At 39.2% G+C, this 25,945-nt stretch overlaps 1 protein-coding gene across 1 annotated transcript in view; it reads right to left on the bottom strand.

Moving 5' to 3' along the window:
- Akap6 (A-kinase anchoring protein 6) overlaps window positions 1-25,945 on the bottom strand; it is a 441,797-nt gene that overhangs the window by 155,512 nt on the left and 260,340 nt on the right.

The raw sequence follows: 25,945 nt of genomic DNA, 5'->3' as shown, positions 1-25,945 counted from the left end.
TATGACTATATTTGACTCATTTTTGTTTTATCTTGCTAGTTTGCAAAATGTAAGGTTTTCTTTTTTTTAGAATATGAGTTTTAATTCATATGCCACTGGGAGGTAAATTTCACAACAGCAGGGACCATGTCTTTTTTAAATTTTTTTGTTTTGTTTTGGAGAATTTTATAGATGATTCCACAGCTTTCTTATTCACAATTGTATCTTCAATGTCAGAAAATTGTGTGCTGAATGAAGGAGTGAGTCATTGTATGGAAATTAGTGCGATGCCTTAGTGATATCCATGCTAGAAGAAGATATGTACTTTCAGGAAGTAGATTCTTGGCTGGTTCTAATCAACATCTGAGGATGCTAATCTAACTGCAAAATGTGAATTATATCATTAAAAAGAAAGGATCATTCTGACCAAAATCACCTGAAATACTTTTCAGTTTAAAAAATGTATTGGGATTCTCTGAAATTTCAAACATGAAAACCCTTGGATATTTTTAACCTCTGTGTTACAGATTTAAATTTAAAGTGATATTTAATTTTAGCAGGTCTCTATGAAATAAAAGATTCAATAATCTCTGACATGAAGAAACTTTATCTTGTTTCAGACAGTGGCAGAAAATAGAATTCTCAAAGTTATAGTAGAAAATAACACTTGATGATACAAACATGGCAGGAAAAATAAGCAAAGGAAAGAGAAAATGCTTATTAACTGGTCAACCTGCTATGGGGATCACTTTCAGACTCTAAAACGTACCCAGTTCAGCTACCAGTTTTCAAAGAGGAAGAGATAGAGCAATTTTCCTGTTGAAATGCCAACTATTGTTTTTCAAGTTTTATGATATACATCATAACCCTACACAGAATCTTTTTTATGTATGACTTTCAGAATTCAAACATCAATTATAGTATAGTGAGGTTGTAATGAAATTTTCCCAAGGGCTTGCCCTGAGAAAAACCCTCCCAGGATCCTGGGGAAGACGCTGCATCTGGCTGGGTAGGGGGAGTATCTGAGGGAAAGGAATCTATACACACTATTCTCTTTCGTCTGTTACTTTATTTCTCTAAGACAAAATTCTATCTATACAGCTTCAGCTCCATCCTCACATACAGCTCCTCTCTGTACCTACTGCCCTGTCATAGTCCTAACTAAGCTCATATGCTTTCAACCTCATCTTCCTCCTCTGTTCCTTTGTCCTCCATCTTTCCTTCCTTGTTCCTTACCCCTGGCTTTGAGAAACTCTGCCTTCTTCTCTTCTCCCTGGCCACACAGCTCTGCCTGACCAGGAACTCCACTCCAGTCTTTATTGAACCTGGTTATGCAAAAAGCCCTATTGTCCTGAGTCAATAGCTCTGCCATGCTACTAGGCCTGAAGGCAAGGGATGGTCTGAGCTTCATTTGCATGAGAAACAAAGCTATGCATCTACATACCTGCCTGTCTCCTAGGCTTTGTAGGGATGCTACCTAGTGGATCAGCAGTAGGTCAGAGAAGCTTAACTGTTTGCCATATGGCCTAGTAGTATATGGGCACACAAGAATTTCATAGCAGAAGACAGTTGATATATATTAATAAGCTAAATAACACCAAATATTCCTTGATAAATGGCTTCCTCTAAAGGACTCCTTGGTTGGTCAAGGTATAGCTTATTATATATAACTGAATCTCTATAATATATTCTTGCAACTTGCTCCAAGGTTGCTTCTTCACAAAGAATGTCTTCAAAATTATTTTAATATTCCCATTTCAGATTTAATAGTTGTCTGCTACATCTAAGACAAAACAGTTACCTTTTAGTAGCTTGTTTCATTATATGTATGAATGTATATGTATATGTACATACATTTTAGTTACTTTTCTATTGCTATGAAAAATTACCATGGCCAAGGCAGCTCATAGAAGAACCAGTTTACTAGGGGCTTGCTTACAGTTTTAGAGGTTAGCATCCGTGGCCATCATGGTGAGAAGTATGGCAGTAGCAGGCAGATATGGTGCTGAAGTACTGGCTGAGAGTTTATATCCTGATCCATAGGCATGAGATGTAGCACGAGAGAGAACTAGGAATGGCATGAGCTTTTGAAAGCTCAAAGCCCACCCCCAATGACATGTCTTCTCCATCCGATAAGACCACACCTCCAAATCCTTCCCAAACAGTTCCACCAACTGGGCACCAGGCCTTCAAATACATGGCCTATGGGGCCATTCTCATTCAAACTGCCACAATTAAGCTGAGAAACTAGGTAACAGAAAGTTCCAGTAAGTGTATCAACAACACAGCAAGTGACCTCACAAAAAGAACACAGGGCATGTCATTTCTGTATGACTTTTCAATCTTTTCATCCTCAGCAGCATTTTGGTTGTTTGGGTCCTTTTGCATTTCTGCTATACCTTACATAGCTAAAACTCAGCACACAAATAGCAACCCAAGGCATAAATATAAATAGATTAAGATTTAAATTATGACCCAGGAAGAAATGAGTTTCATGCTTGGGAAACAGTTACCTTGGGTGCACTGGAATCTCTCATGACTGGAGACAGTTGGAGTGACCCTGATTATGAAATGGCATTGAAAGTTCTCTTGTTTTCTGCTGTTATGTGAGACACAAATCATAGAACCACCTACTATCCTTGTGCTTGAGTCATCACACAAACTAGCTAGGTTATTCAGCATCCAGCATCTAACCCACCAGCTGCAGGACTAAATGTCCCCTTACGATGATGCACAAGAGAAAAAGGCCTCTACAAGAGACTTTCCATGATATGTGATTAATCAATCATATGACTGTTCTGATTCAGAAACCAAGAAACAAAGCAGAAGAGTCCCAATGGCTATCATTTGCTTCAGATTAAAGCTAAATGTCTTGGCATCATGTTTATGTACCTCTTAGGACTGGGTCCCTGTTCACCTTCCCAGGTATCCCCTATGAGTTCCTTTCCTGACAAACAGTAAAATTCCCCTCTACTCACATCAGGCTAGCCTATGCCCTCTCATGAATAAGGCTTTTCCATCTCTGCACTCAGCTACCCTCCATTTCCACAGCTCTTCTTTCCTCCCATTTTCTCTAGGCTAAGGAATTTCTTCCCTCACCTGCATTTCATGGATGTATAATCTATCTGTCTTATATAAAAACTTCCCTTTCTACCATGTAGGCATTCATGACTCCTCTACATGAATACATTTTAAGTGTCCCCAGGAGTGAGATATGAACCAGATTTGTTTTGATACCATCCCTGGGTTTCTGATACAAGCAGACACTCAATACGTACTGATTGAATGAGTGAGGGGTGGGTATGGCTTACTTTTATCTGAGAAGAGTTAAAGATATCAGTTTAGTAATTAATTTAAAAGTCTAGAGCAGGAAAAATATAAAACAAGCCTGTGATATCATCTTGTAAAGAGAACATAGAAACTTTCATTGACTCCAGACAAAAGCACACGGCTCTATCATGAAGGGGCTTTAGGCAAATGCAGGAAATACATGCTCCAAATAGAATCACTTCAAGTGATAGTTACCTACCAAACAAATATAAGTAAATTTGTATATAACTGTATTCAAACCAGAAAAAGAAAAAGTAAAGCCATCACAGGAGGGGCTGTTACTCTAATACATTATTCCAAATACTTGGAAGCAAATGGATATTTGAAGATTAGAAGAGAAACTGTAATTATCAGAGTTGGTACAATTAAACTTTATAGAACTTTTTTTTGCCAGCTAAAAATGCATAAGAAATATTAGAATTAGTCGACCACCATTTTGTAACTTCCAAATAGTTGATTGTTGCATGGGTCACCAATAGATTTGTTAACAGGGAACTGAATCCCCACATGATGTACAGGCTCCACTGACTACCTGTTAATTATAAGGGGAATCTCAACTCTCTGAAGGTCTCTGGATGCCCCCTCCACTTTGGCACCACAGACAGCAGAAATCCTGACATGAGGGGATGCCACCAGAACACACATGTCACAAATGATAAGCCTAAATCCAAGAATGCTCCTTGACCAAATTTTCAGTTTATGAGAAACAAGGATGAGGAGATGAAATAGGAACGAGAGAAAGAAGAATTATGAGATGTCCTGACGATGAATCTAGAACATGAAGTACTTCACACAATAATTCCCCTGCCTCCTTCAAACTGGTAAAGACTGCTGGGATCTTAGTGTGAGTGGAATATGGAGACAGAAACAAAGGGACCAGGACCAGGATTGAGGAAGCTATGAGAAGAGCATTCCTTTCACACTGCCATTAAATACACTGCTATTTTATTTTATTTTTTACTTTATCTAAGCTGCTATCTTGTAGCTTTAGAACCCGACCTAAGAAATGATGCTCTCAAAAAATGATAAACATCTTGATATTAGGCATAACTCCACACTCAGGATGAAGATGCAGCTCTCTGCCATTTCATAGAACATTTAAAGAGAAACATAATTTTTATATCTTACATAATTAGATATTTATATTTTATAGTTCCACCTCAAATAATCTATTATCCTATGAAATAATTATTGATTTTACCTTATTATTTGACACAGTATGCAAATTACAAATTAATTGGATATCTAATCATGAGCTCACTATCTATCACCTAAAGTGGGCATATTCATTGGGCATCTGGATTAATGCTTAAATGATGGATAGTAACATTTTGCTTAATCAAAAATCACTTGCTAATAGAGTTAGATACTTCTGGTAATAGGTTACATATACTTTTGTGGTTTGAGGTTCCATGTATAACATCTTCCTTAGTAATCACAACTTATGCTGGACACCAATATATCAGATATTATTCTTTCTACTGGAAAGAGATGATATCACATAGCTAATGGAAAGAAATGTCCCAGAGCTTCTAACTCCAAGTCCCGTGCTTCATTTTTTGAAGTCTGCTTCTTTGTGGGTATCATTTCTAAGCAATAGTCCCCAAACCATGATTTCCTTGACTTAGCCAGTCCCTAACTGGTCCTTCCAACAGTTAAAAAATCTGGCAGCTGGGATACAATATCAAGTCTACTATGAAAGGTACATACTTTGACCACTTTCTGAAAGGCCCAATGTCCCATATCCTACAAACGTTAGATTCATCCAGACTTTTTGCTCCTTTGCCTCAGAAATGAAACTTCCTTGTGTACACTCTGACTACTTTGTCTCTTTTCAGCTCACTACTCAGCCATCATGGCACCCAGTCTCTTCAGAGTCCAGGGGCAGAAAGAAAAGAGGCCTCACTTTCTTGCAAATCTGATTGTTTTCCCTAGTCACTAGTATGATTTATCACTATCATGATATTCCAATATGTAGGATTTATAGGAGGATTCTGTGTCAACCTAGAAATTTGGAGCTAGACTTGAAGCTCATTCGAAGCCCTTGACTTTCCTCATGTTGACTTCTCCCAATTCCTTCTGGTGTCCTTTGTCTCTCTGACCTTTTGCCTGCCTATCACCAACCATTTCTCAGGAACGCCTGTCAGAACTCACACACATGTGCTGTCCCTCACTGGCTCTGTGCTCACCCCACCTTTTCTAACCTCTGGCTCTTCACTTCTGTTCCTGGCCACTTCCTCGGTGGTTGAATTCCACTTGGCCTTCTGCTCAAAATAACCTGCTTTTTTCTAGAGAGGACATCTGGACTCTAATGTTTAGAAACTGAGATCAAACCCTGCTTATAGTCAACTGCTTTTTGTTTGTTTGAGTCTTGAGGAAAAATACTAAGCCAAAAATAGTTACAGAAGGTAATGAATGGACTACTTTTGGTTCAATGGCTAAGAAGGGAGTTGGATGAAGGGAGATGGGGCCTAACATTTATTGAAAGACTATGCTTTGACTAGTCTGTCTTCTCAATGGCAAGTAGGTCAAGGAAGCACCTGGAAAACTCAAAACAGCTCGCTAGCTTCAGGAAGTCCCTGAGACCAACCAGATCCACTGCCCCCCATGCCACCCCCTGGAAGAGTAAGGAATGCAAAGGGGCAGAAAGTAGCTGAGCTGCCTGAAAGAGGTTTAGACCAACCAACCAACCAAGTCACTTGGAAAGGTCACTCTGTAACCCCTTTCCCAGCTTTTGTGAGCTGGGGTGGCCTCTGGTGATGAGGTTGTCTTTGCATCATTCCTGTTTCTGTAAGTGACCCCTCCCCCATATTCCTATAAGTAACCCCAAGAAAACTCAGGCTTCACCAAGTTGGACCCTCCAGGAGAAGTTTTGTCGCATGGCGTTCCCCTAGTACCTGTTCAGATTTCTATCTCCTTCATGGCCTGTCTAGGTTTGCACATTGCTCTGCAGACTAAATGGGGAAGGGTGTCTTGTCAGTCTGCGAGGGAATCTCTTTTAGCTGCATAACAGTCATCAGGGCACCCAGTCTCCCCAATTCTACCCATCAGTCTCTGAGGGGATCTTCTCTTTACTGCTTCTTCATTCGGTGAGAAATCATTCGCTCCCAAAAGGAAACATCACTGTCTTTGGATTGAGCCTGACGGACAAAGGGGTTCTAGAAAGACAGGTGATTCTCTCAACAAAGGAGAGAGTGAACAATGACATGTGGACAGACACGGACAAACAGTAATGGAGGAACATGTGAAAAGAAATCCCAAGCTGCAGGCTGGAGAGAGAGCTCTGTGTCCAAAGCACTTGCTGCACAAGCCTGAAGACCCATGTGTGGATCCCCAGCCTCCACATAAAAAACCATTGCACAAAGATAGGTGTGCCTCTGGACCTCACCGGCCAGCCAGTCTCCCCAGTGAGTGCGCCCCAAGTTCAATGGGGGCCCCTGCTTCAAAAATAAGATCTGAAGCAATGCAAGAAAATTCCAGGTCAAGATAGGTTTACAGATGACCCTAAAAATTGTGTTCTCACTTAGAACTTGGGGAGAGAGCAAATTAATGTTCTCTAGTCTATCCCCAAGGTTCAAACGTCACTTCTTTTTAGTATTTCCAAAGCTCTAAACTAGAATTCATTGTTCTAGCCAACCCTCCCCCCACCCCATGAACCATATATACAAGTTTCTTTCCAGGATTCCCAGTAATTGCCTTTCAATTTGGCACAGCCAAGTATACCCATTAGGTTGTCTCTTCCCACCAGATGTTTTCCAGCTGTTCTCAATGTCTTTCTGCTAATGCTTTGCCATCTGCCACCTTAATGGTGATACAGCAGGGACTGGATGCTTTGGTGACTTTGCTCTTCTGGTTGTGAAGACCTGGCCCACTGCCTCATCCTTGGGAAGTCTGCTGTGCATATTCATCACATTATCCAACTAGTTATTACGTTGAGTCCAGCTTCTAACTGACCAGTTGGCTAACTAGCCAGTGTGTGATAAAGGTCGAGAGCGCTCACTGACTCACCTACCCCTGCACTGCTCTTCATTAGGGAACACTTAGAGTCTTTTCTGACACAACCACACGCTCGGCCATCAGGATGACGGCTGACATCTTCTGACCTAAACAATACTGCTTGCCGTTCCCTTAAATATTGTTTTTATCACCGTACCAATAGCACATCAGAAGCAGCTATGTGCCTTTGTGTCACCTTGATGGTCATGCCTTGCACATGGCAATCTTATGCTTGTTTGGTATTCTCTACGGCTGGATGGAGACAAATCTTGGCCCTCTGAGATCAAGAGTCAGCTATCAGAGTCCAAGTCTGCTAAGGCACAATAACAGTTAATGATGCTGATTTCCAGGGACCATAAATCAGTTTGTAATCTACTTGTATATACCTATTGCGGCGATTACTTCTCTTTCAATTATTCACAGTAATGGAAACTATTTTTCTGAAACCATGATTATACTAGATGTCAAAAAGGTTATCACTGTTAGCTCATAATCCCTGCCAAAGACCCAGTGGGAATGGTTGTTATTGGGACTTTAGCAAATACAGCAGTAGGTTCAGGAGAGCCAACGATATGCATACTAATCACAATGTACCTGTCTTCAGTTATGTTTATATTTTAATTAATTATTTTAAGATTTGCCCCCCCCCAATATGCTAATCTCATGTATTATCTTCTAAAACAACACAAGCATTCTACTGTGCCTATGGTCATGAGCCAGGTTTGCTTACAGAACAACCAGGTTGTAAGTTTGGAACTAAAAGATAATGTTAATACAATCATCAGCAGAATAAACACATGTTCACTGGCGTTATAACAATGGCTTATCCTGAATAAGCACCTTCTTCTCCATTCCAGGCCATACTTAACTTACTAACAGAAATACCAGTCTTTTATTGGACACTGGATTGAGATACCAGACAGCAACTTGATGCCTTGCCTAAAGCAGTCGCATAAACAAGAAAGAAGCCATGGCTGTGTGTGTTCAGCAACAACAAAATAGGTGCTAAGAGTTCACTCACTTCCACTTTAGCCTAGAGATACATATAGCTGTTTTACAAACTCACAACAATGTTTGTTTTAAGGCCCTAAAACATGCTTTATATATGGTTAAGTATATAGTGGTTATATATGGTTAAATAAAAGGAACCAAGACATTCATTAGCAAGGGATGTAGATTAAAATTAATGGTCATCCAGGGCAGAATGCTGTAAGGGTAAGGATGGGTATACTCAGGTGCTAACACTGGTGAGCTATTTCAAGAGCTGATGTTTGCACTGCCATTTAGTTTTAGTCTAGACAATGTATTGCTATGAAGCCAGGGCTGCTTTTGAATACACCATCCTCCTGCCTCAGCCTCCCTTGAATGGGATTATGGGCAATAATAGACATCTGGCTACTTTCATTGACTTGTTTTGAATGAATAGAGTCTTGGCGAGTAAAAAAGAAATCGAGTTGAAACTAACGAAAGAAGTCTTTGTACATGAACTTAACAAACTCCACTCTACTTCACATAATCACTGCTATTTTGCACCCCTAAGAGTGTTTTTGAAGTTTTCAGTGCAGTTAATTGAAACCCTACTAGATGCAAATCAAAAGTTTCAGCCTTAATTGAGATATTTTGAAAATTGAACCCATTGCTTCAGGCAGGTGCTACATGAGATTCCATTAATATAGGTAATTAACATTAGCCTCTGCTTTAATTAACATGCACACTTTAATTAGCAAAGCATTAACCAACATTAAAAAATCTGATCTTCATGCATCACAAAAAAACTGCAAAGTTATGACTAGTATGTTATTTTTCTCCAAGGTTGTAAATCACAAAATAGCAATTCCTTTTAGAGAACACACCAAATTTAAAATATTAAACAGGATGAGATATAGGAGTTAAAAACTATCACTATGAAAAGGGATGTTCTTTAGAAAATATAGAGTCCACGATTTCCATATTTTAAGCACGAATAGCATCATAATCTTCCAGCGATCTTTTGGCACGCAGAGGACACTGAAACGAGAAGTTCCCACAGACTGCCACCGTCTTTATATGCAATGGACAAATGGCTGTGCTCCCTGACATAGCAAGACCATCTACTTCTTCAGCTTGTCTGATCCTTCCCAGGAACAAAACAGAGCAGAGGCAGGGAATGATATTTAACAAGGAAAAGCTTCTCACTAGCAGAGACTTCATTTTTTTTTTTTGGTTTTTCGAGACAGGGTTTCTCTGCAGAGACTTCATTTTTAAAACAATCAATGCCGCCTGTTTTCAAGTGGCCAATTACTGTCACCCTACTTATCATATGTACCAGACAACAGATAGTCACTAAGCATATAACTCTTATTAATACAAAATTAACTTTTGTGTTATTTCCTTACAATGATCATTTGGACGTGCTGAATTTTAAGTTGTGTTCATTGACCATCAGTATCCTTTTATCATTGCCCTAAAGAACAATATTTCATCATTGTATGAAATACTGTAGAAATCACACCCATATAGCACACCATTATATCCCTTTGTCTCAAGTTATGCTAAAGAAATAGCAAAAAGAACAGCAGTGCTTTCAAGCACACGTTTGCAGGAAAATCAGTCCTACCCAGGTTAGGCTCTGAGAAAACGATTCAGGGTGTTGGGAGGACAACTCAGCCGACTGTACTTGCCTAATGTGTGGGAGGTCTTCGGGGAGAGAGAGAATATTACACAAAATTAAGACAACTAAGTCTCTCAAAGTCTCTTCTGTCTATAAAGCGGTATTTGAGGCACAGAGAAATTTGAGAGACTACACAAAGAAAGTAAAAGAGCCCTGGGTTTTGTGAGCAGACATTCAAGTCTCAACAGAAAGTATCAGAAAGCAGGGCTTACATGGATCGGACTGCATCGTAGTAGGGATGGGAGAGAAAAAGCTGGGATGTGCACTCGGATGCCAAGGCTCATTTGTTCCTTTAAGTTATCGATAACTTGCGATTGCTTGTTTCCAGAGACTCCAAGGATGGTTGGCTGCTCTCCTGTTCCTAACACTGGCCACTTTGCTACAGCCACCACAGGGTCCACCTTTATTCTTCATAAGCATCACACAGTGTGGTCTCATTCACCTACCTAGACAATAAAGGGAGGTTGGAGAAAAGGGGGCTTTCCCCAATCACTTTTTTCTCTTCTTTTCTTTTTTTCTCTTCTTTCCTTTATTCCTTATATTTTATTTATTTATTTAGTTAGTTAGTTAGTTAGTTAGTTAGTTGGTTAGTTAGTTAATTAGTTTGCACACCAGGCAAGCACTGTACCAGTGAACTACATTCTAGCTTTCCTCTAAAAATCTTATCTTCTATTGCTTTTTGCATAATTCCATCTCCCATCAATTTGTCTATGCCCCGTTGCCTCCAGATATGAGAATTTCTTAGCATGAGCCTGTGTAAGCAACACTTCTATGTGAAATACCTTTGCTCATGTGTTCTTATACTTGAATGAAGCCGGAAGCCCTCAGTTCCCATTCTTATGTCTGTATTTCTGACTGTATCACTGACGGTCAGAAATACAGTATCCTGGTAGAGATACACACTCTCCGATGTGTGAATTGTAGCCTCCCAAGTAATCTTGAGTTCCTTAAGGTCAAGGTATCTCCTTAAGTGTTTGGGCTCCCACTTCACGTGCCATAGTTACTTGAAACCTTGATGTTGGCATTTCAAAATATGTAATTGACACTTGTAGATCACAAGTTAGCCAAGGCAAGATGACAATATTGATGTTGATGAATATGCATATATAGTCTTTATATCTTAACCTAAATAAAACTCATTTTTGATGATTTTGATGATACCTCTTCTATAGTCAACTGTTCTTAATCTGCTACATTTTCATTTTTTTCCTGGTTGTTAATATGTTAGTTTAATAAAAATAATTTTCTCATTAAAATATTTTACCAAGCAAAATTATATCTTAAATTATACTGAAGTTGCAAATCTCATACATATTATTTTGTAAGTGTGTATGAATCCTTCTGAGTTGTCTATTGTATTCTTTATATCTTGTTTTAAAATAGCTGCTTTGTAAAGATTACAATTCCCTATAAAAACTCAAGGTGGTATATCTTTCTAATCCACAGACTGGTGCATTTTGTTTTATTTAACTGGTTTGTTACATTTGTGGTTGGGTTCTCAATTCACTTACTCACAGAGGAAAACATTCTCATTTTAACCAACACCCTTGCCTTCCATGACAGAACATCCTCTAAGGCAGCCCTTTGGGTAGGAGAAATGCACCGTGCATCAGTGTCAGGACAGCAGTCTGAGAATGGCAGGGATGCAGGGATGCAGGGATGCAGGGATGCAGGCTTCAGAATCCAGCTCTTGTGAAACCAGAGAATGTAATAGCTTCAAAAAGCTCCCCTGGCCAGTTGCAAATGACATACCAATATTAAATTGAGCATGACATTTTTTGAGAGAGGAAATTACACAGCAGATATATAGCTGCTAAAAATTATGGGCATTTTATAGGGCAAAGGCTCATTTTTAATAAAGAACTGAAATAATGACTTTAAGTTTGAGCAATTAGTAAGAGTTTAAGGTACAATGGCTTCAAATTAGACTTAGGCGCACAGCAGAAGAGCTCAAATGGGTCTCTGGTTTGCCACTGTGAGTCTGCACCGGTTTTAATAGGAAGGGACCTAAAATTTCCACTCATACATGAATGTGAAATGACAGAATTCAATTAGTATGTTTTTGTCTTGACTATATCACTTCATGACCATAAATAAAAATGAGGCAGCATTTTGTTTCCTCTATGTGTGCTAAGATATAAGCCATTCAAAGGAAAAGAGCAGCTACAGACCTGTCACTTACCATTAACTTCATTGTCTTCAAGGTAAAGATCACTATCCTTATAGACGAGAGACGAGGAAATTGGCATACAACCCTTTCTTATTGATCAATAAAAGAAACAGGAAAAAGATAACCAAACGTGGTAACTAAACTGTCAATGGAGAATACTTACACTGAGGCCTGACATGGACCAGTTAACAGGACAATTTTTTCACGTTTCAGTGAGTGATATGCAAAGCTGAATGAGAGTAAATCAACATTGGATTAAAAGTTTTAGGGATGAGCATTCAGAAAGAGGAATGTGAAGAAAATAAGGAAAGAAGAGAACGGTGAAAAGTTCAGAGGACAGGGGTGAAGTGCAGTTTAGGCAGAGAGTGGCCTTCTGTGCTGGAAACAGAGCTTCATTCGCTGGCCAGTGTCTTTAGGAGAAATGCAGACGTCTCTGATCTGATACAAGAGAGCTGAATATAACTCGAGGACTTTCCTCTCAAGGAACTTTGTGTGCTTTTGTAAAGACCAGAAGACAAAAGAATGCTATTCCCAAAATAGCCCAGTTCCTGGATATTGTGGGTTTCCAAGAGAAGGAGAGAAAACCAGGTGAGAGGAAGGTGGGAAACAGAAGGCCTGGGCTGGGAACACCGAGCATGCTTCCGAAGGCCTGACCCAGGGAGACCCAGCAGCACTTGGTGGCCACTGCTTCCCACTGGGACCTGAGGAGAGAACAGTTCAAATTTTTCAGGCCTCTGTTGCTGAGGAACCAGGCACATCCAGGCAGGACAATGATGGGCAAGTGAGAAGGAGAAATATCAACTTAGTTGTTACTACCTAGGTTTACCCAGCATGTAAAGTCAGGTGTCAACAGCACAAAAAAACCTGAAAATCTTCTATGCAGAGTCAATGGAGATGGAACTAAAAATATAGAACAGATTTCTAAAGGAAGATGTATGTATACGAAGAGCAGAACTTCTAGATCCCGGGCCAAAGGGAGACAAAGAAGTACTCAGTTAAAAAAAAAAAATCGATCAAGTGAAAGAACTGAACGAGAACTACCATGATTTGCTGTATATAACCTCCATGGGAAGTGTGTCTTCTACATTCCACAGTGATACAACTGATCTCAGTGTAGTTTGAATGATGGTGTCCCACCCCAATCTGGGTTGAAACTTAATCCCAACGCAACAGAAGCATGGCCTTTGGTAGTCTACTGGTCTTGAGGACTCAGCATCCTCCTAGGAGGACTCAAGGTTGAAGGATGTACACTCTTACTCCCCCATCCCTTCCACCTGTAAGGAGAGTGTTCATCCTCCAGAGGGTCCAGCAACAAGGTGCTATTCTAAAAATGGAGAAAGAGCCTCCTGAGCCAGCCAACCTGCTGGGGCCTTATCTTAGACATCTCAACCTCTATGAGAAGTAAATAGCTGCTCTCTATAAATCACTGTCTCAGGTCCTCTGATATGCTAGTACAAATGAACTAAAGCATGCCTGTGTGGTATGGAGCAGACTACCTGTAACAATAAGAAGACCCCTCAACTACCATGATGACAGTGCCATTCCAAAACATTTAGAAATATGAGAAAAAATTAAGCCCATAGTGTTTGGATGCTGTGACACCTACAATAAGCATGGAAGCCTTGTTTTAGAAGGAAAGAGGTTAGGGTTGTGGAAAGATGGGTAGGGTAGGCACTGAATAACACTTAAGTGCAAGGCACTAGACACCCAAGGTAGGAGCAATTGCAATATAGGATAAAGGACAAAGAAGGGCAGTTGGACAAATTCCTATGACAGATCAGTACCAAAAGCACCTATGTACCAAAGCCAATTCTAGTGGCCTCTGTCACCCAAGAGAAGTTTGAAATCTAGGTATCATTGATAATTTTCTTCCTTTATATGTCTCATTTTATAGCTTAAAACAAATTTTATTACCCTCCTTTGAAGTCACAGGACTACATTTATGAAAACATAAAAAGAGAATTTTTTTGTACTATCTAATCCAATTTTCCTAGTAAGTTTTGATGCTTTTTCAAAGTATTAGAAACCTATTCACCGTCTTGGTAAATCTAAACAAGGATGAAATCTTACTCTGCCTTCACGGGGAAGCCGGGCTCACTTAAAGCAGGTTTGAGCTGATAATTGATTCACTTTTATCTTGAAGCCAACCTAAGTTTTTGTAAACTAATTGTGTCTAGAATTTAGGAATCATGATGAGTTACTCGATGTCTTTCAAAGGTACGTAAGGATGTGTTAATATCCACACAGAGTCTACGAAGCCCCGAGTCCACAGGATGCACACATTGGCACTGCATATGACCCTAGCACATAGTAAGTGCCACGTAAGAAAGAAAACAAGAGTCCAACTAGGTTATCTGTTTTTCATCTCTAAAACTTGTAGCTAGGAGACAAATTCAATCTACAAAATTGCAATAAATCTGTAATCTATAGATAATGAATTCAACATCTATGCTAAGAAGAAGCGAGAGCCCTCACAAGGCTCTGTTTGCAAAAGTGAGCAACAGAAAGTATGAATAATGTGTATAAGGAGCTTTGCAACATACTTTTAGTGCTAGCTCTTCATTTGTTAAACCAGCTTAAAGCCAAATTAACCTGTGGCCAGAAGCTTTTAATTCTTTATATGATTCTAATGAAATTGGAGTCACCTGTAAAAGGGAACTACATATAATTAACCATAACTTATTTAAAGTGATTTATTTATTTTTGCGTATTTATTCCATGCTTGCATGCTAAAACTGACAGTTTATTGATTGATATTTATAAAAATGAAGAAACTATTTATAAAGATTTGTAGTAAGGAAAGCATCCCTACAGATTTGTAAATGATGAACACAAAATAAAAGCATATCAAAATATATTGCAATCTTTCAGTTCATGCCTTAGAAACATAAAGAAATTTCTAGAAATTTAATGAAATCTTAGCAACATAATTAAATGTAAAGTAAGTTTTAGCATGCATTTCTCTTGCCAATTGTCATCCATAATAGAAAAGTGGTAGGGAATAGGTTAAAGAGTCTAAAAGGATTTTAACCTTAAATTTGACAGAAGTTAAATGGCTCTGACATCGGGCTCCCCTGCTTTATTCCAACTAGTAATCCACCCTCAAAAGTTCCTGTCAGGTAAATGACCTTGTATTTCATTAACTGATAATTAAATGGATTTATTCCACTAACGGTTTTAATTAAAATGCTAGAAATATTGATTACCCCTCTCATCCTTATTCCCCCAGATGAAAAAAAGGTTTTAGGAATGTTTATTTAGAGAAGACAGAGAATTAAATTAGATTGAATCTCTATGAGACCCGAAGACTGGTTCTTTCATTTCTGCTGCTCAAGCAGAAAAAGGTTTCAATTTTTTGATGTTTGATTAATTATTTTGAAATCCATTTATGCTTACCTTGGTGTTTAATTAAAAATGTCATTTTTAGCATAATTAAATTGGCTATCTGTGGAAGACTAACTTCAAACTTATATTTTAAAAATTTGATGCCTTTTTTTTTTTTGGTAAAAGAAACTTTTTAGTTATTTGCTTTCTCAGTGACAGTGCCACCTCATGAATGAAAAAGTAGGAGAGCTGGAGCCGACTAAGATTTCCTACCTTTGAACATTAGGCCACATTTGCTTATGAGTTCTAAGTCTGTCTGCCTGGCTCTTAAACCATGTGTGATTCATCCGTTCTGTCAAACACAGGGTCTGCTCTTCTGAGTGCGCAGAGCTCCATGGTGCTTATACCGAAAAAAGCGTAGCCCAGAACTGTCCTTAGCACACCTGGATGCTTCCCACAGCACCGGTTCAAGCGGGTTAAGATACAGTTGGTACTTCCAGGTGTGTCGCATCCAGGCAACTGGCAACCGTTCTCACTAAATATCAGCCCTGATAATGACAGAGAATGAAGACAGGTAAATAGGAAAGAAGATGCCGTGCTGACGACTTACAATGCTCCCCAAAAGGATGCCCTTCCAAGTGGCTCACCCAAGAGGCAATTCTGGAAATGATCACCATTACTATTTCTTAAGTAGTTTGGAGTTACTGAGTTCCTCATCAATGAGGTACAACTTGAGAGGCAAGTAACCGAGATCAAATCTCACTCAGGAGATACTTTGTTGTCATTTTAAAATTCAAACCACTAGACTTCAACATATTTTTTTCTAAAATGTCCATTTTAAAAATAATTCTTCCTGAATCCTCCTTTAGCAAAGTCTGGAACACAATAGTGTGGACCCACTGAAGTTCCAGAAATGGGAAAGTGTGTGTAAATCTCATGATTGTGACTCCTGGAACCTCAGTACCCCACAGCGGCCATTCACATTCTTTTAAATGGAAAAGTAGGAAATACTAATCTGAAGATTCTGCAAAACTCCTATTAACGTCCAATTCCATACATTACAATTTGTCTTTTTCATAGCCTAAATGTCTTGTAGGGTCATTCACGTACTTCTTCATGTGATGCTAAAAGGCACAGCGGCATAACAACCTGATTTCAAATTACTCAGTTAATTTCAGCAAGGGTTCTAAAGATGTTTTTGCTTAAAAAACCAAAGTGTATTTCACAGAACTTTGCATGCCAGTATTGCCATGGTGCAATGGTCCACGAATAATCAACATCTCATTTTCTATTACTAAAGATAGTTGAGCTTTCAGTATCTATCTCGTGTGAGGCCAGTGTTTCTTAATTAACATTTGTAAGTCTAGTCTCAATATTGTGAATTTATTCAAAGATGTGCAACTTTTTCCCATCGTTGTTATCAGAAGGAAATCCTAGCTAAAGGTTGCGTCAGGAAGCTGAATTTAAAGCTGAGAATGTTACTAAAGACCACTTAGTCATCCTGTAAAGGATGAAGGTGAAAGCACGGGATTTTTTGCTGTCTGAAAAGGAAAAAAAAAAAAGACTACAAAAAGAAATTAAACAAACAGCATTCTAGGTCTGCATGTTTCTTACCAGTAAAAGGATATGTACATATAATGGTATACCTTAGTTCCCTCATCTACCAAATGGGAACAAAACCCAGGAAGAGAGAGGTGGCACTGTTCTAAAAATACTGGTGTCAATGGTCATGAAGTCCATTTGCAAAATGATGATTATATCAGAGGTTCAAATTTGCATAGAACAAACCTTACCCATAGATAAGGAAGGTTAGCCTGGACAATCACACTTGAAAAATGCCACACTTCATTTTCATCATAACCCAAACAGGGTCTGTCACATGTCTCCCGCTTCTGGTATTTAAGCAACAACTACTTGTCAAACAGCACTGATAGCGCTTTTACCATCGCATGCACTTATTTCCTTGACTGTTGTTTTGAGGGAGGGTGGCGTGGTTTGCTCTCCGATCAAGATGGAAATATTTCCAAGGCACCCATAGAGCTTTAGTGCTTTTCCTATGAACTTTAAGAAAGTAGCTAAGATGAATAACTTCATTTTTAATACTGATGTGTGACATATTTTAACCTGTCTACATACAAAAGTGTGCTGTGAGCAACTGCAGCTTTCTTCTCCAAGCATGCCATGAATCACTGTGGGTACCCCCTTTCCCTTTTCTCATGCACCATTGCAACTGTCTCACCATGAGCGCTTTTCCTGGATCTCAGTGAAGATGGTACCAGAGGGCACACATTAGAATTTTATATCAGTTCAAGAAGGGGAGAAAAGGAAGACATATGAAGCCAGAATGACATTCCTTGAAGGTTCCCTAGGGAAGATAACACATGTTTTGTCTCTTACCTGCTAGGCATGCTGAATCAGTGCAATGATAAGCTAATTTAGCAAATATATTTCATTGAAACATGGACATCTTTACTGTTGCGAGTTCAGCCATTAGAATTTCAGAAATAGCAGCAGCCTAATTTTTAAAACACAGGAGACATGGGTTTTCTAATATAAGGCTTGTGATAGATTGTAGATGAAGCTTCAGATTTCCAAGTAAAATAATTGCTACATGCAGTTACTTAGCCTAGACTCATAGTCTTTCTACCTTCCAAAAGTTCTCATAACAATGTTGAATACCAGTATTTTTCATTCCAGGGTTAAAGTGTTTGGGTTTTAGCAAATCCAAACACATATAAATAGATCTCGGGTGTTATTATATGCCCGATGGACAACGACCGTTATGTCTTTAACGGACCCTTCACAGCTCTATAACTCGGTGTCCAAACTTGCTCTTCTGACCTGCTTTGTCAATGTGCAGCCGTTACACACTTTCCTTCAGAACTGCGACTTTAACAAAGCTACTGGGCAATGACAACCGGAACAGTGTGCCCAGAGGTGACAGAAATGACTCCAGAGATATGTGGTCCAATGTTTCCAGGTGGGCACCATTAAAATACAATGCCATCATGGTAGCCTCTGAAGCCAATCCTGCTCATTAGCAACAGAGCAGATAGTTTTTCATATAATCAATGCCTTCTCCAAGGAATGACAAATTAAATGTGGATCAAATTAAAAGCATCTAAGCATAAAATTAGAGTCAAAATAAGCATTTTTCCATTAAAAAGTGTTATTCATCCTGGTGTGGTATTTTTTTTTTTTTCAAAGACTCCTCCTTGCCTTGCTCCGATCTTCCTGCCAGGTTCCCAAGAAATGTCTCCAGCCAGCCTCCCCTACCATCTACAGACACACTGAAATCAGCACAGCCCTGTTTGAGGCAGAGAAGCTTATCGAGGCAGTAGTGGGTTTCCCCTGTCACCTATGATAGACACTGTCATCAAGAAATGTGCAGGGTAAGAGGGGGCCAGTTGTAAAAGAGAGAGACTGTCTGTTTACCCACAAATATATTGGCAATCAGTAATGATGGGGAAGGAAATGTAGCAAACATTACTGATAGCTTAATGGCATTTAAATAAAATATTCAAGGTATAAAGTTTGCTCAGAGCTCCTTGTTCTTTTAAGTGAGCTCTTTTCAGGGTGAAGTGCCTTTCTCTGATAAGTAAATAATTTGTACAAATAATTGCCCATTTAATAATTTCCAATATCTATTGTCCAATTTCCCTAAGCATAGAGTCAAATTTTAAGTAGACTCTAAGCTTTAAGATTAGCTCACTGTCAAAACTACTTTTTTTTCATTTGCTGGGTAGTAGCAGCATCCTAAGCTATGAACAGATAACACAAGACTTAGGTTTGTTACAAAAATAAGCCCATAACTGGGTGTGTCTGATTTGTAAATCTGGGTTGCAATGATTTATTGATTTAGGTAAACATACCTGTCACCCTGTCAAAGGCTAAAGCATCCTGCCTGAAAGCTTTTCAGCCCAAAAGAAACCTCTCAACAATATCAAAAGGGACTTTTATTGGATAATCACGTGGAGAACAATTGGGGGTGTTTAAGTGAGGTACAAGAACTAGGAAGGATTAAAGAAGAGATCAAAAATAATTTCCAGGTGTAGTAAAACACAGGAATTTTAGTATGTGATAGTTGGTAATGAGGGAGAATTAAAAAAAAGAAACAGAAACAAGGAAAAATCAGGAAGCTAAGGAATTTTTTTTCAATGTTGATCCCCCAAATCTAGAGAACTAAAGCAAGTCAAAGCCCTGTTACAGAGACTTTCTTCCATTTTATAGCAAGCTAAGAGAAAATTCAAGTGCTTAAAACCTTTGTACTTCCTAGCCCAGCAGAACTCTCAGGAGCCGCCTAGAAACAAACCCCCCTGGGCAGTATTCACAAGGAGATCAAATGGCTGTCTCAAGAAACCAGCAGTATGTGAGAGTTTCTCTGCTCCAAGGTCACAGATATAACCTAGCCAGATTAGAAATTACTGACAGCTCTTTTCTCTGATGTTACCCTGAGAACACTTGAGAGGAGGGGGAAATGACCTTCACAGAGTCACTTCTCTGGACATTATTAGATAATTTTGGAGTAAGAGCGTCCCATCTCTAACACTCCTTCACATTTTAAAGATCACCCCTAACTCCTTCTGGACGTGAATATGTGTGGACACAGGACTTTAGATGCCTTCGTGTCACTGTGGCAAATAAAAGATCACCAAACTAAACAGACCATTTGACATCAAATGATCTGTGGGAAATGGTCTAAACCAGCAGCCATTTCATCCCCAGGGGGGTGCAGAGCAGTTTCTATAAGTCAGGATTATGTGCTCTGTATATACGTGTACACACATGAGCCTTGGAAGATTCATCAATATTTCAGGGTCTCGGGTGACTATGTCCACGAGGGAAAAAAGAATGTGGGGGGGGGGGTCAAATAACTGCAGCCCTCATTATCAGTGTCTCAAGCCTATGGATGAGGTCATAACTAAAGACGAAGAACTATGCATTTTTAATTCCTATTTCGGATGGCTTTGCTCTGGGCAGAGAATCAAGACTAAGAACCAAGTGTATTGCAATTCAAATGTCCACTTAAATGGAGGCCAGGTCTTTTTATTTGTATATTATTCCACAATGACATATAACTTACATAAGGAAAACCCGTGGTCCTTCTTTACTAGCCCCAGTGCTTGAGAGCATAGGTAAGAATCAAAGAAGAATAAAAGCAGAAATTTAAAAAGGTATGACATAAAAGAAAAAGAGAAAGGGGAAATCAAGGAGAGAGGGAAGAGGAGGAAGAGGAAGAAGAGGCCATGGTTGTCACTCAATGGCACAACATTCGCCTAGCTCAAAGCCCTGGCCTCCAAAGGAACAGTTCCAGAAAGGAATGCTGTCCATTCTGATGGACTCCTCCATTAGGGACTGGAATATGTCTAACATCTACTACGATGATCCAATGGCAGGAGAGGCCCTTCTCAGAAATCCACAGCAGCAATCTTCCCTACTCCATTTGTTCCCTAAGCATGACGTCGGAATGTACAGATTTGTTCTAGCTGCCCCAATAAGTATTCATTCATCCTCTTGGATTGTCATGAAAACCTTCTTCATCCTAATGACGACATTCTAATACAATGTAGCACTTTAATTATATCTCCAATTTTCTCATCATGTAGTATTCCCTTGGCACAGTCTTAACAATGATGTACTTTACTGGTGCCTCATGTAGAAACTGCACAGAGCATGTGCACTTTTTAATAGGATTTATCCAAATAATGCTAATGGGGAGACACACATGTCAGTCTTTGTGAAACAAAGTGAAATATATCTCTGCACATTCAAAATAAGGTTTACTGGAGGGTCATTTAAGGTTTGCAAAGAATTCACTAATATCTGAAGCCATTCTAATCCTCTGAAGGTCATAGAATGTGGAATGTTTTTCAAATGCCCCCACGGTGGTGAGTGACTGGAATATACTATGTTCACACTGGTTGCTGCCCCAGGTCCACTTAAAAACAAAATGCTTGATTTTAAGGGCATTTACCCCCACTTAAAAAAAAATCATCCTTGTGAAAGAAAACCCATGTACAGCTGCCAAGTATGTATAAGTTCAAAAGTTGTGCTATTGCCCGAAAGAGAGATGCAAGAAATTACATTAAAGTCTTAAACAGAAACAGAAGTTTTCAGACAATGCAGATCGGAATCTATTAGAGATAAAATTGTTTTGACAAACACGGTGGAAAGACGATGCCACTGGCTGCAGGCCTGCTATTGAATGTAAGTGGGAAATGAGAGCAGCTCTCCTGAAGGGGCATTGCTGAAGTGACACCAAAGAAGCCCAAGCATTGCAGAATAATTTTTCACATTAATTATGTGCTCTTATCGTAGATGTATAACTAGCCAAGTATAACAGCAATAACAAGATAGCAGGGAAGCTATTTTACAGACAGGAAGAAGCAAATAAAATAATACTGATATGCTAGTTATTAGATTACCAGCCTTTTATCTTGTGAAATAGCTTCCCCGAACAAAAAGACTTTATTAATCATTTCTGTTCCTCCAAGTAAATGATATCGCATTTCTGGAAAAATAATGTTAACAGGCTCTTCCCTTAAAGATACCTTCATTTATTTGCTGATTTGCCATCTTTGAATCTCCAGCTATAAGAACATTTTCAAAGAAAATACTTAGCGTAAGAACACTGTTTTGTTTTCTTTCTTTCTTTCTCCAGGTTAAATGCAAGCTCTGAAGAGCAAGTTCTCCATTTTTCTTGCATGGAAACTTAGGCCATTTAGCCCTTCTGGTATTGATAACTTTAACCCTTACCCTATAATTTATAATTTTATCAAGGAAGGAAACATCCACAAATTTGATTGTTTGTTCCCTAATAACCTGCCCATTTCTCTACCTCCAAAGGAAGCTCTCTGTTGCTTCTGGCTATACGGAACACAGAGATCTTATTGCAGTCAGCAGGTCTCTGCTATGCCCTTCCATAGCTGTCCTCTAGAAGCCCTCTTGTACCCTGAGAGCCAAGCTCAAAGCTGGAGTCCAGTAGACTTAGCGCAGTTCCTCCAATTTCCACTTAAAAGACACCGGCACAGCCTCCTTCTCTGTACCTGGAGTCCTAGCTCTCTGATTTTCTTTTTCATTATATATTATTGTACATTCCACTTCTCCCACGTACGTAATTGTTTTCTTTTGTTGAAGTCCACTCTACCTTCTGTACACTAAGTTTAGCAAGTGTAGTCAAATGCGGGAGTGAATACTCAGGACCAGAGCAGACAGGGGATGAGAAAGGTTTTTCTTCATTAGTTCCCAAACCTTTTCAGCAAGTAAGAACACAAGGACTTTCCAAGGAATGGAGACAATTATCTGTTATCTTTCGCATTAAAAATAGCATGTACTGTGCACCATGACAAAATCTGGTGAGTCGTGGAGTCGTCACCCCAATGGCAGTGTTTCTGATAACATGCCACCAAAGGCCATCACAGGAAAATCCCAGCAGCCAATGACTCCTTAGTACTTCAGACTTCAAGCTTTCGCATTTACAGTTTTGTTTACACACTTTTGATGGGCACACTTTTGTTTGTACACGTATGTAACAGAGCCCCAGAATTTACAACACAGCCCTTGGAAGTAGAATTTCTAGGCCATATTCATTGAAATTTCAGGAGGTTTAGAATATTGGCTTCCTTGAGGGACAGTAGGATATTCAAATATGCTACCAAAGGAAGCATCAATCAATCAAATGTTATCTGTTAGGGATAATATGAGCAGAGGCAAGAACAGGATGGCAAATTCACTGTGTAAGATGTACTGAATAATTGGTTTACTACATCACTGGCACACATTTGTAAAAAAAATGAAAATAATAAAAATAAAGAGCACATGTTTTATGCAAATGTTATGAATTGTTACAAAAGACTTTATTTTCTTCTCATCTCCTTAGATATGCTGTGGAGAGAATAAGGAAGATAGGCAAGGAGAAAATCGGAAGGCCATCGATCCCAAAAAGGGGGCAAGAGAACTCAGTCCTCTCTAGGGCCCAAAGCAAAGCTCTGGAGTGATTTTAAAATGTCTTTAAAATGATTTAATATAGTGAGTTGAGATACATTACATTAGATATAATTAGACCTAGACAGGAAAGGTGGTTCTGGGAAGCTAATGAAATATCATTAAGGTTGAATACAAGATTGTTGATTAGGATAACGCTAATCCTGATTAGGATAAACAAGATAGCAGCTAGAGATCTTATTTTTCTTCTTATTTATTTATTTTATGACTGAAGAAGATGTGTGCTACCTTGCCTTTAGAGGAAAGAAAAATGTACATTCTGTTAAAATAGTCTATCACCATAATGTTTTTTACCATAGTTTTTGAAAGGCATTTGCCTTGAGAAATGTATCTATTAGAGTAAAGGCTATGACCAAAAATTGGATTGGCTTGTTTTGGCCTTCACAGTAATGTAGAATTGTAAGGCCCAACTGTCTGGTTGCTCCCCCCTTCCTTCTCTCTGATTGTCCCACACTGATGTCCTCCTTGCCCTCTGCTTCAGCACAAAGGTCTTTCTCTGGTTTTAAAACCATCAGCCAGTGCTGTCCCACCATGGAAAGAATCTTAGTCCTCCTTCAAGCCCCACTTTATGTATGAAAAACCTAGGCCCTGCCTGGTGTTCTGTCTTGCTCCTGTGGGTAATTCTCGCCAGTCTCTCTGAGTAAATCAGTTCAAGCACAGCTTTTACACTCTGGACTTCTCTCCCTTGAATCTTTCACGGGTGCAATTTTATCTTACTTGTGACATTACTTGATTATGGGCCTTTGTGTGGACAAACTGTGTCTGTGTTTGCTCACAATTACTTCCCTCAAAGGCATAGTATATGGTTTGTAGCATATAAAAATTACTCAGTAAACATTCAACAGCTTAAGGAATGGACGAACAAATAAATACTGCAAGGACTTTCACAATTTGATTGGAATGGTTGGTGCTGCTCAGATGTGATCATTAGTTCTAGTCTTGAGAGAGATGGAGATGGCTACAACATCCTCCCCATAAATAAATTGATATATACATGAAAACTCCAACAGTAAATGTGTCCATTCTTTAAGTACATATATCAACGATAAACTACAAATTCTAAGTTCAGATGCACTCATAAAGGAACAACTCAGTTCTGTTTCTGGATCACCTATAGTTCCTCTAGCCATCATCAAGGCCTATTTGTAAGTATTAAGAAATCATAACAATACAATTAACCATTGGCCAGCAAAAGCACATATTGATGGAAACAGACAGAAGCATATCCTAGTGTGCAAAGTCAACTAGATTTTGAAATTTAGGAAGTGTTACTGAAATACTGGAACCAGAGGTCCCCATAAGTTTATACATAAGTTTATAAAACATACCATATTAGTTCACTGCTTGTTCCTCTATATTTTCATATGGTTACATTTCTTCTCTGATTTTAGCCCATTTTCCTCTGCATTATAGCTATAATAACACGTATTTTCATCTATTTATTTTTAACAATATTAGGAATACAAAACAAGTTCTGTTCATTATGTACCCCACTAATGACTAAAAAAAAAAATGCTTTGTTAGTTCAAAGTGTGGTGTGTTTTAAAGGAAAGGGAAGAGGAAACCAAGTAAGAGAGAAAGTAGAAATAAAAACCAGAAACAAGTGCAAATGAGATCTGCTTATTTATGATCCACTTGGTCTGGAGTGGGCCATTTTATGACTTACAGCGCTCACTTCTCAAAAACAATTCTTTAAGGCTTCATCTCTGTCTGTCTCCCCCTCTCCATCTCTCTCTCTGACCCCTCTCTTTCTCTGCCCCCTTCCTTCCTCCCTCTCTTCCTCCTTCTCTAATCTGACTGAAATCTGAAAATACACAATGAAATGGACAACATGATAGATGTAAGAAATAAAATAAAGAGTTGACCATAGCGCCCATGAGACCACAGACAGTGATGCACCCCAGTGTCCCAGGATGTCTGGGGCCAGCTTTACCATGCTGCTCCTTGTTTTTCCTTATTGCTACTCTGTAGACAGACCCCTGGCCTGGCACTGTATTCTCGCTGTAGCACTGCTTCAGAAAATCTTCCCATCAATATCCCCACCAGCAATTCACACACACTCACACACACACACACACACACACACACACACACACACACACACACACACACACAGAAACCATCATGTATGGAGGAGAGTCACTGTGATCCTATTGCCTCCTCCTACTAATCTGGAACCTGTGTGCCTTGTTGCTCCTGGAGTTTCCCCCTCATTAGTTGACGACAGCTAAGACACGTCATTCATAATCATCGTTTCTCCTACTCCCCGCCCATTCCCATTCTGCTTTAGATAATTCTAAGGTACTCTCCACATGTGGTTGACTCTCCACACTCCAACTACTTAACTTCCTTGATTTTAGTGGGTTCTACCATTTTGTAAACCAGACTATATCTAGTCTTGCCATAGCTAGGATGTGAATGTAAACGCCTGTGGTCCACTCCATGACCACAAATTGATAGTGACTTTCCAAGTGTTTGTGTTCTCTCTTTCC

The sequence above is a fragment of the Peromyscus californicus genome, unplaced genomic scaffold (assembly GCF_007827085.1).
Source record: "Peromyscus californicus insignis strain IS unplaced genomic scaffold, ASM782708v3 Scaffold_15__1_contigs__length_86483966, whole genome shotgun sequence".
NCBI lineage: Eukaryota > Metazoa > Chordata > Mammalia > Rodentia > Cricetidae > Peromyscus > Peromyscus californicus.
Note: the sequence above shows the minus strand (reverse complement) of the source record. Positions and strands in the feature narration are given on the sequence as shown.